Source organism: Eumetopias jubatus, unplaced genomic scaffold (genome assembly GCF_037043125.1).
Source record: "Eumetopias jubatus isolate StellerSeaLion01/CBP00866 unplaced genomic scaffold, mEumJub1_p1.0 scaffold_1, whole genome shotgun sequence".
NCBI lineage: Eukaryota > Metazoa > Chordata > Mammalia > Carnivora > Otariidae > Eumetopias > Eumetopias jubatus.
This window is the reverse complement of record NW_028274807.1, coordinates 39,621,898-39,632,217: the sequence shown is the minus strand read 5'-3', so window position 1 is coordinate 39,632,217 and position 10,320 is coordinate 39,621,898. Positions and strand designations below refer to the sequence as shown.

The 10,320-nt window shown below is 36.5% G+C and overlaps 1 pseudogene; it reads left to right on the top strand.

Moving 5' to 3' along the window:
• The first annotated feature begins 232 nt into the window (after nt 1-232).
• Nucleotides 233-737, top strand: LOC114217928 (small ribosomal subunit protein uS2 pseudogene; annotated as a pseudogene).
• Nucleotides 738-10,320: the final 9,583 nt, after the last annotated feature.

Genomic DNA, 10,320 nt, shown 5'->3' with positions numbered 1-10,320 from the left:
ATAAATTAAAGAGAACCCGGGAGAAGCTGCCACTATCAGCTTGTGCCATTGTTAGTTGAAAACTCAGCTGGTGTCTGTGTATAACATCCTCCAGGAATACTGGCCAGGGAGTTGTGCTGAAGTTTTCTGCCCCTGGAGCCCCTGGAGCCACTCCCATTGCTGGCTGCTTCACTTCCCAAGCCTTCGCTAATCAGATCCAGGCAGCCAGCCTTGTGAGAGCGGAGACTTCCCGATGGTTACCGAGTCCAGGGCTGACCACCAGCCTCTCACAGAGGAGTCTTATGTTAACTGCCTACCATTGCTCTGTGTAACACAGACCCTCCTCTGTACCATGTGGACAGTACCATCTCACACAGCAACAAAGGAGTTCACTCAGCGAATCTGACCTGCAGGGCCCGGGAAGTTCTGCGCATGCGCAGCACCATCTCCCGTGACAAGCCGCGGGAGGTCATGCCTGGTGTCTACTGCAGAGATACGGAAGAAATGAAAAAGGAGAGCACCTCTGCTGAAAAGGCTGTGACCAAGGGGAATTTGAAGGTGAATGGACCACTCCGGCTCCTGAATTTTCTGCTACTGAATTTGAGGTTTCCTGCTGTGTAAAGGAGCGCAGGTGTCCTCCCTGCCTCAGCAAGGTCCCTGAGGAAGAGTGGAGCACGCAGCCCACCATCGAAGACTGGTCTATAGCTCCCACAGTTCAGGCCACTGAATGGGTAAGAGCAACCACTGGGTGGTCTTAAACTGTTTCTCCATGGACTCTAGAACAGAAAATGGAAATAAGGGTGATGAAAAATAAGCAGTATCTTTGAAGAAGAAAAAAAAAAGGCTTCAACAAAAGCAAGTGTTATGGACAAAATGTATCCCCCTAAATATGAAGCAGAATGTGCCCCACTTCATATGTTGAAACCCTATGTCCCTGATGTGACTGTATTTGGAGACAGTGCCTTTAGGGAGGTAATTAAGATTAAATGAAGTCATAAGGGTGGAGCCCTGGTCCCATAGGACTGATATCCTTATAAGAAGACTGAAGAGACACCAGAATTCATGTTCCCTTCCCAAAGGAGCAAAGAGAAGAGGCCATCTGTAAGCCAAGAAGAGAACCCTCACCAGAAACCAACCCTGACGACATTTGATCTTGGACTTAACGACCTCCAGAACTGTGAGAAAATTAATTTCTGTTGTTGAAGTCATCTAGTATGTGGTATTTTGTTATGTCAGCCCCAGCAGAGCAATATAGCAATGGGGGGTGAGGGATAAAAGAAAATATATACAGCTAACCCTTGAACAACATATATTTGAACTGCATAGGTCCACTTATATATAGATTTTTTTATAAATACAGTACAGTATTGTAAATGTCCTTTCTCTTCCTTATGATTTTCTTAATGACATTTTCTTTTTTATGTGTCATAACATAATTGTATTTATCCATAAACAGATACATATATTTATCCATGCATAAATTGTATTTATCCACAATTGAAAACAAAACCAAACCGAGAAAAGAGGGAATGGCAGGAAGAGGGATTGGAGACAGCTAGTGGTGAAGACTCTTTCCACCAGTTTTTTGAGTTTTCCTACAAAGAGGCAGTACGTGGCAGAGAAGATGGGGACAAGAGAAGGGGTTTTGTTTTGTTTTATTTTTGGTTGTGAGAGGAGAAATATTCTTAATGACATTTTCTGTTCTCTAGCCTACTTTATTGTAAGACTACAGCATATCATACACATACAAAATATGTGTTAATTGACTGTTTATGTTATCAGTAAGACTTCTGGTCAACAGAGGGCTATTAGTAGTTAAGGATTTTGGGGAATCAAAAGTTATATTGGATTTTCAAAGGCACCGTGTGGGTGCGGTGCTGGTGTCCCTAAACCCTGTGTTGTTCAAGGGTCCCAAAATAAGTAAATAAAAGTGAAGTAAGAGCCAACAAGTCTTGTTAAAGTTATATTCTTTCGAGGATAATAATAACAGTGCTACATATTACTGTCTGTTTTAAGCAAATCTGCAGTAAAACCAAAGGGTTGTGCTATTTACATGTTATAGAATTTTTCAGAACCCTGTAAACTTCTCAGTTGTCTTGTAATTGCCTACAAATGACATCATCCTTTTTTCTTTAGCATACTTTGATTGAGATAGTGTGATCAACAGTGTGAGAATGGCATAAAAGCTCACAGTACATTACGAGGCTATTACTGGTTTGGAGAAAGCTTGGTGTCCAGGAGGTCATAAGCCACCCAGGGATGACAGATAGATGGTCATTTCATGATGTCATGTCGAATACCACTATCTTCCATGTCTTATAAGATGCTCAAGGGGATTTTTATAGAGTTAAAGACATTACAATAAAATGGTGAGTGTGTGAGTTACAGAGGTGTGGGAAAGTTAATAATGTGATTGAAGAAGTTTGAAGAAAAGTTAATAATATGATTGCTAGAATCTGATTTAATAATTTAAAAATTTGACTTTATGGAAAAATGTCTTCTATATAAAGGAGTTTAGATATCAAATAGCTTAAATTATGGAAATTATGTTTGCCAGTTCCCAAATGGTGATTATTATTGGCACAATTCAGAGGGTACCTCGGCATTCTAGTTATATACGCGTAACCCAAGAGTTCCCGAGCTCCCTTGTCTTTTCCTTGACTAGATATAAATCTCATTTCATGAGAGATGCAACACCCATCACAATGTAACAGAAGAATCCTTAAGAGGGGGCTGTTTGCTTTTCACCCCGCCTCTACTCCTTTGGATTCTCAGTGTTCTTTCACCATTTCATTTTCAGCAGCAGCTCTTCTCTTTGCATGTGGCTTCAGCTGCTACCATGAATGGGCAGAGGCCAGTTCTTCTATACTCATCAAAGTCACTGTAACGTGAAACTTTTGTACGAGAACTAGATTTTTGTATTGACAATCTGGAAGTAACAGAGGGAAAATATAACCAAGAAAAGAGGAAAAACCATACCAACTGATGTTTTTTGTTGACTACTCTTGCATCAGGGAGTTTTCACTGGCCTACCCCAAGTGCTGGGGTGTTTTTTGCAAGTCCTCCCTTCTTCCATTCTCTTTCTGAGTCTCCCAGTATTTTACACTTGCAGCCAGAAAGCAACTCCGTAATGCCAATTATTTTGTTATACAAAGCAATTTAGCTCTCACTTTGCTTTATGTTCTTTCATCAGACCAGCTCTGAAACGTATTTTTAAAATTATTATTCAGTACAATTACTTTCTTGTGTACTGTTAGGATTTTTAACGCACACAATTTGTTTTATATAATATATTGTAATATAAATAATAGTAATATAAAATATTATTATATTTTAATATAAATAATATATACTATTATATGTAATATGTATATAATATAAAGTTTGTGTGACCACTACCGTGATCAGGGTACAGAACAGTTCTGTCACCCTTTTATAGACATACCCTCCCCCATTCCTAAGCCTCAGCAATTGTTGATCCGTTCTCCATCACTACAGCTTTTTGAGAATGTCATGTGAATGGAATCATAGATTATATAACATTTTGAGGCTATTTTCTTTTACTCAGCACAATGTCTTGAAATTCATCCAAGTTGTTGCCTCATCAATAGTCCTAGCCCTTTTATTGGTGAATAATGTTTCACTGTATGGATTTACCATAGTTCATTTATCAGTTTATGTGCTGAAGGACATTTGAGTCCAGTTGTTTCCAGTTTAGGTGGTTATAAACAGAGCTGTTATAACATGTTGTGTAGAAGTTTTTGTATGCATATAAGTTTTTATTTCTCTAAGTTAAGTACCCAGTAGTGGAACTGGTGGGTCATATGGTAAGTGAATGTTTCACTTAAAAGAAAAACAAAACAAAAAACTGCCAAAGTGTTTTCCAAAGTGGCTGTAATATTTTTGCATTCCTACTAGCAATGTATGAAAGTTTTAGTTGTCTGCATCTGGTAGATGCTTGGTATTGTCAGAATATTTTTAGCCATTCTAATAGGTTTGTAGTGGAATCTCTTCATGGTTTAAATTTGTATTTCCCTAAGAGCTAATGATATTGAACATTTTTTTCATGTGGTTTTTAGCCATCTTTATACCTCTTTGGTGAAGTATCTGTTCAAATCTTCTGTTCATTTTAAAATTAGGTTGTTTGTTTTTATAATTAGTTTTGAGCATTCTTTATATGTTAAAATTTATCCCATTTATGGTATTTTCTGAAGATTAATCTCCAAAGGACAGTGGTTCTGATATTTTCTCCCATTGTTACTTTTTTTTTTTTAAATTCCAGACTCAACAGAAATATCCTTCCTCCTTGCCGAGCCTAAAACCTGCAGCCGTGTTCTTTATCCTTTTACTTGCTCTACCTCTCATATTCCTTCAATTATGTCTTTTCATTTTGGAGTTTTCAATATCTTTTTGCATGATCCATTTATTTTTCTTTAATGGTAAAGTCTTTATATCTAATTTAAAAAAGAAACTAATTTGGGCGCCTGGGTGGCTCCGTTGGTTAAACGACTGCCTTCGGCTCAGGTCATGATCCTGGAGTCCTGGGATCGAGTCCCGCATCGGGCTCCCTGCTCAGCAGGGAGTCTGCTTCTCCCTCTGACCCTCTTCCCTCTCGTGCTCTCTATCTCTCATTCTCTCTCTCTCAAATAAATAAATAAAATCTTTAAAAAAATAAAAAATAATAAAGAAACTAATTTATGACTCTTCTCTAAATTACTACCTCCTGCTTCCCCTCACTGCTATGCTTCTTGAAAAATGTTCTATATTTGCTATTTTCTTCTGTCAGATTTATGCAGCCCAGACTCTGCTTTCATTATCATTCTGAAAATGGTATTAGAACCATCACCAGTTATCAGCAGTTTTGTCTACTGGTGGCCTCTTTCTGTTTATTTACCTCTGTGCAGCACATAACATTTTTGTCCACCACTTCTCTCTAGATAAAGAAAGTATCACAAAGCAATCAATCATTGTAGTCACAGAGAAAGGGTAAAGTAAATAAATATTTTTGGAAGCAGAATCTTTTTTATGCTTTCAGGGGAAAAAAAGAATTTTTATAGGAAAATCCAGACAGATAAAAGATGCAGAAATGCTCAGAATTTAGCATATGCGTACAATTTAACTGAACATACTTATATATGAAAGATATTTGTATTCATAGCATCTTCTTTCATTTTAATTCACTTGTTCTACCATATTGAAGTATGTGAATTTGGTTTACTAATGTAATCTTTCATTGTTCTATTTTTCTGATTTGTAAAATGGAGATTTAAAACAGTAGTTAACCCAAAGTTTTGTAAATATTATGTGAGATGATGAATGTATTTAGCAGAGTACCTGAAATATAGAAAGCAGTTAATAGGTAAGCTAATTAATTTTTTTTCTTTTCCCATATTTCTCTAATTCATTTCAAAATGAATTTTAAAGACAAAACAATTCATTCAGTTTGAGTTATCATTTAGAATTAACACTGGAAACCTATAAAATAAATTTTTAGAGTTTTGAACACTTTTTTTTTTTTTGTCTTTTGATTGTGAATGTTTGGACATAGAGCAGATGATGGATATATGCCTTTTACTTAATCTGGGTGAGTAATTTATGTGTCTCTGCAGAGAACCTCTACACAAGCCATATTTGTAGAGTGTAATCAAGTCAATGGAAATTCTATCCTATGAATCCACTTGTACTGACAGAGAATCATGAAGTAGTTCAAACATGACTTTATGAATGCTAGTTAACAGAAAGATAATACAAAATGCTTCTGTTTGTTTATCTTTCTTAAAAATCCGTTATTTGTAACAAATTATTACATAAGTTTGTACATATAGTTCAGTTCCCAAGATTTCTCTAATGCTTTTTTCCATTAGTTCTACAGAACACTGCATTAATGTCTTAGGGTATCGTTCATTTATTCTCTATAAGACAATATACACTAAAGGACTTTCATTTTTCTGTTTTCTTCCATAGACACTCTTGCCTAATAATTCAGTTAAGAGTCTCTTGTATAAACCATGTTGTCTTTGTTTACTTTTATTGTTGAGTATCCATCTACGCTCTTATAATTCCAGTTTTGCAAAGAAGCAAGGGCTATTAATCAAATTTAACTAAAATGGCTCTTCTTTGGACCATCTTTTTCGGCAATAGCAAAGAAGTAAATCATGTAGAAGGAATCCATTAGAATCATTATACTTAGGAAACAACATGTTTATGGCTAATTATAATAATGTCTCTTGGTAATATCTTGATGTTATACTTGAACACACAGTAGAAAATTGCTCAATGTTCCTGTTTCTCTTTATCCACTAAAGATAGAACAGTTATTTCAAACCAACTTTTGTGTGCATGTGTGGTATGTATGTATGTCAGGGAGGTGGGGGGGTTGTAATCTACTTTCTTCCTAAAATATTAAATACTATCTAGCATATATTTATTTTAAAATTGTTTTAAATTAGTTTGGCTTCTTTTTCAAAGTTGTATAAGAATCTTTATGATGTAGGGTGTCACCTCTAAGTGACGTCAGAATTTTCAATTTTTAATTTAATTATTTTTAATGTTGGCTTCAACATTCGCACAATGGAATATAATTTGTTATTTGAATGCAGATTCATTTGTTATTTAGTTTTATGCATGCTTCTTATAAAACATTTAAACAATACAAAGTAGATGAAGCCAATGGTTTTCATCGTCAGATCTATTGGAGATAACAGAATATGTCTTTATCTATGTCCACACATTAAAGTTGATGAACTGCAATATGATTTTGTTTCTTACAATTTACCAACTCCCCTAAAGAAAGGAAACAATTGGGTAGCATTAATTTGAAACTGGGTGAGCTCACTCTCTCACTTAGAGAGGGGAAATCTCAGGTCAGACTTCCTTCAATCCTCCACCTTTTCCTTCTCAAAATTTAATATGTATACTAATCACCAAATATCTTAGTCTATTTGGATAACTATAATAAAAATACTATGGACCGGGTGATTTATCACATTTATTTCTTACATTTCTGGAGGCTAGGAAGTACAAAATCAAGGCACTGATAATAATCCACTTCCTGGCTCATTGACCTCCAACTTTGGCTTATTACCTCATGTGGCCAGAGAGCTCTCTGGGTTCTTTTCTAAGAACACTTGTTCCATTCATGAGGGCTCCATGCTCATGACATAAACACCTCCCAAAGGCCCTTCCTCCTAATACCATAACATCAGGGGTTAGAATTTCAACATATGAATTTTGGGAGGACATGACACTTAGTCCATAATACCTAGGGAATCTTGTTAAATGGCAGATTATGATTCAGTATATTTGGGGTGGATCCTAAAATTCTGTATTTTCAGCAGGCTCCTTGATAATACTCCTACTTCTAGTCCTAGAAGCACACTGCACAGCAAAAAACAGTCTATACCTTTTCCCCTCCCTTCTCTAGATTCGGTAATGGTAAAAAAAAAAAAAAATGTTTAAAGAAGATAATTTAGGTTATACAAACTTTAACACTTCATAGAGTCTCCATTTGGAGAACTGCAGAATGGGGCAGAAGGCAGAAAGCTTTTGTAGGATAAAGAATAAAGAACAAGGAAGGGGATAAAAATAGAAAACTATCTAATTGGCTGGGGCCACATAGTCAACTTTGGAGTGAGAAGGAAAAGGAAGTAAGTCTAGAGCCCAGAGTTGGCTTGCTGTTTGGTGATTGGCCAACTGGATATACTGTCTGTATTGTCACGCAGAGCATTTACAATGACACAAATGTTATGTGAGTTTCAGTTTGCTGATGTGGTACCACAGCAGGAGCCCTGCGTCTTGGGCCTAGAAATTTATTTCAACAGTGTTGTTACTATTCTCCAGTAACTTAGAATTTCTGGTGTGGAGTTAAGGCCATCTGGTAATAAGCAGCATATGCTATTACTGATAACGCTTTCCTTTAGATGTGTAGAATTTGTATTTTGTTTTGGCCTTGACTATTGATGGCAGACACTGCGGAGGGAGGAGGTGTAAAGATCCAAGTCTACCTTTGTACCAGGATACTAACTTAGAATTTCTGGTGTGGAGTTAAGGCCATCTGGTAATAAGCAGCATATGCTATTACTGATAACGCTTTCCTTTAGATGTGTAGAATTTGTATTTTGTTTTGGCCTTGACTATTGATGGCAGACACTGCGGAGGGAGGAGGTGTAAAGATCCAAGTCTACCTTTGTACCAGGATACCAGTAATTCCCAGATCCATTCATATAGAACTTCCCTAGTTTATTATGAGTAGGTGCTGCCTATCTCGAGATGTCAAACGGCCTTTCTGAGCGGGGTTTAAAGTGTTCAGTACGATTCCAGTAATACTATTGGACAGATTCTGGTATCCCCGCAATTCTAGGAGGGTATGATTACCAAAGGAGGGAGAAGATACAGGTCTGCTTTTTTTTAAAAAAAAGCATTAAAAGTATTTTAGCATGTGTGGTTTTGACAGCTTAGAGGAATATAGCAATTCTTATTTTTTTAGAAAAATATTTTATTTGCTTTTAACAATTTATTGATTCAAAAAACATCCTAACATCATTTTTAGTCCTGTATGGATTCCTAGATATATAAGTAGTGCCCAACTAAGGCAAAGACAGTATGCTTAATTCTTTCACTAACAGCTGGGCCTGGGTTTCCCTGTCACTTCTTTTAAGCTTAAAAAAGACAAATAAAGATGGAATATGGAAATGTAATTTATAAGTGATGAAGGAAGGGACTTCACTGACCTCTAAAGAAAAAAGGAAAGCAATTCTGAAAATTCCTAATGCTATTGCTATGTTTAAGACATTTCTTATATTTTTGTTGCTATTCCATTTTGCTTTGTTTTCCCAGAATGGCTTGCTATTTGTGGGCAGTTGTCTGGAAGTGGTAGGAAATTATTTTTAAATTGTAGACATCAATATACTACAAAGCTTTTGCATTAAGCACTGGCTTATATAAATTTATAAAAATAATTATATTGAAAAGGAGCTAAACTCAAACAGTTTGAATCATCCAAATATTTTTTTTAAAGATTTTATTTATTTATTTTGACAGAGAGGGAGAGAGAGACAGTGAGAGAGGGAACACAAGCAGGGGGCGTGGGAGAGGGAGAAGCAGACTCCCCACTGAGCAGGGAGCCCGATGCGGGTCTCCATCCCAGGACCCTGGGATCATGACCTGAGCCGAAGGTAGACACTTAATGACTGAGCCACCCAGGCGCCCCCAAAATATTTTTGATGTTAGGAACTCAGAGGTTCTTGTACTTGTAAACACAAAGACTAGTTTGACAAGAGGCTTTGTTTTGCATGACCTACTGCATAAATTACTCCTTAGTAGAACTCAGGGAAAATTATTTCTCCACCCTTCCCCGCAGGAATATTTTGAAGGAAAACTAATCAACAGCACCTTTCACATACCACAGAGCTGCAGGACATCACAGGGTTATCACCAATGGCAACCATATCCCAATGTGGTTTGGATATTAAACTCATCTTTGATTAGGAAAGAATTCAAGGTGCATCCTACTTGGAATTCTTTGTTAAAAGGTTTGTGAGGGACAATGTATTTGCCTTCCATGCAGCCATAGTTCTTGGACTTTTGTATTTCAAAGATGAGTCTGTAGCATAGTAAAAAGAAAAACAAAACAGGGAATTGGGCACATTTGTACACAACTAATTGAACCAAAATAAGTGCTTTAAATAAGTCACTAATTATAAATCACTGTCATTTCTAAAATATAAAAATTTTAAGTAGGGAAAATCTCTGATAAGATAGAGTACGAAAGAGGGGTGCCTGGGTGGCTCAATTAAGCGTCCAACTCTTGGGTTCAGCTCAGGTCATGATCTCAGGGTCCTGAAATCAAGCCTTGCATTGGGTTCCGTGCTCAGCAAGGAGTCTGCTTGAGATTCTCTCTCCCTTGCCCTCTGCTCCTCCTGCTTATACTCTCTCTCTGTCTCAAATAAATAAATAACTCTAATTAAAAAAAAAGAGTACTAAAGTGGCAATTAGGATAGTAGCTCTCATCTATCAGTAAATCGTTCTCATTCTCAGACCATGTAATTGATGTATATTTTCTCATTAACTGTTTTTATTTGTTTGTGTTGTATTCTAAGTGGAGTACAACTAACTACAAGCTGGTGAAAACTATTTTAGGTCACAGTTCAGCTATAACATTGGGAATTTTTCCCTTGTCAGAAGTGACTGGCTATGATTTCTGATTCATCTGAGAATTAAGCTATAGAAATCCAGTGAACTAGAATTTAGTGGAATTGGTTGTATAGTTTATGGCTTCAGAAAGGAAAGGAGTGATACATTTTTATTCTTTTAAAAAAATATGGGTCTCTTCATTGCACTATT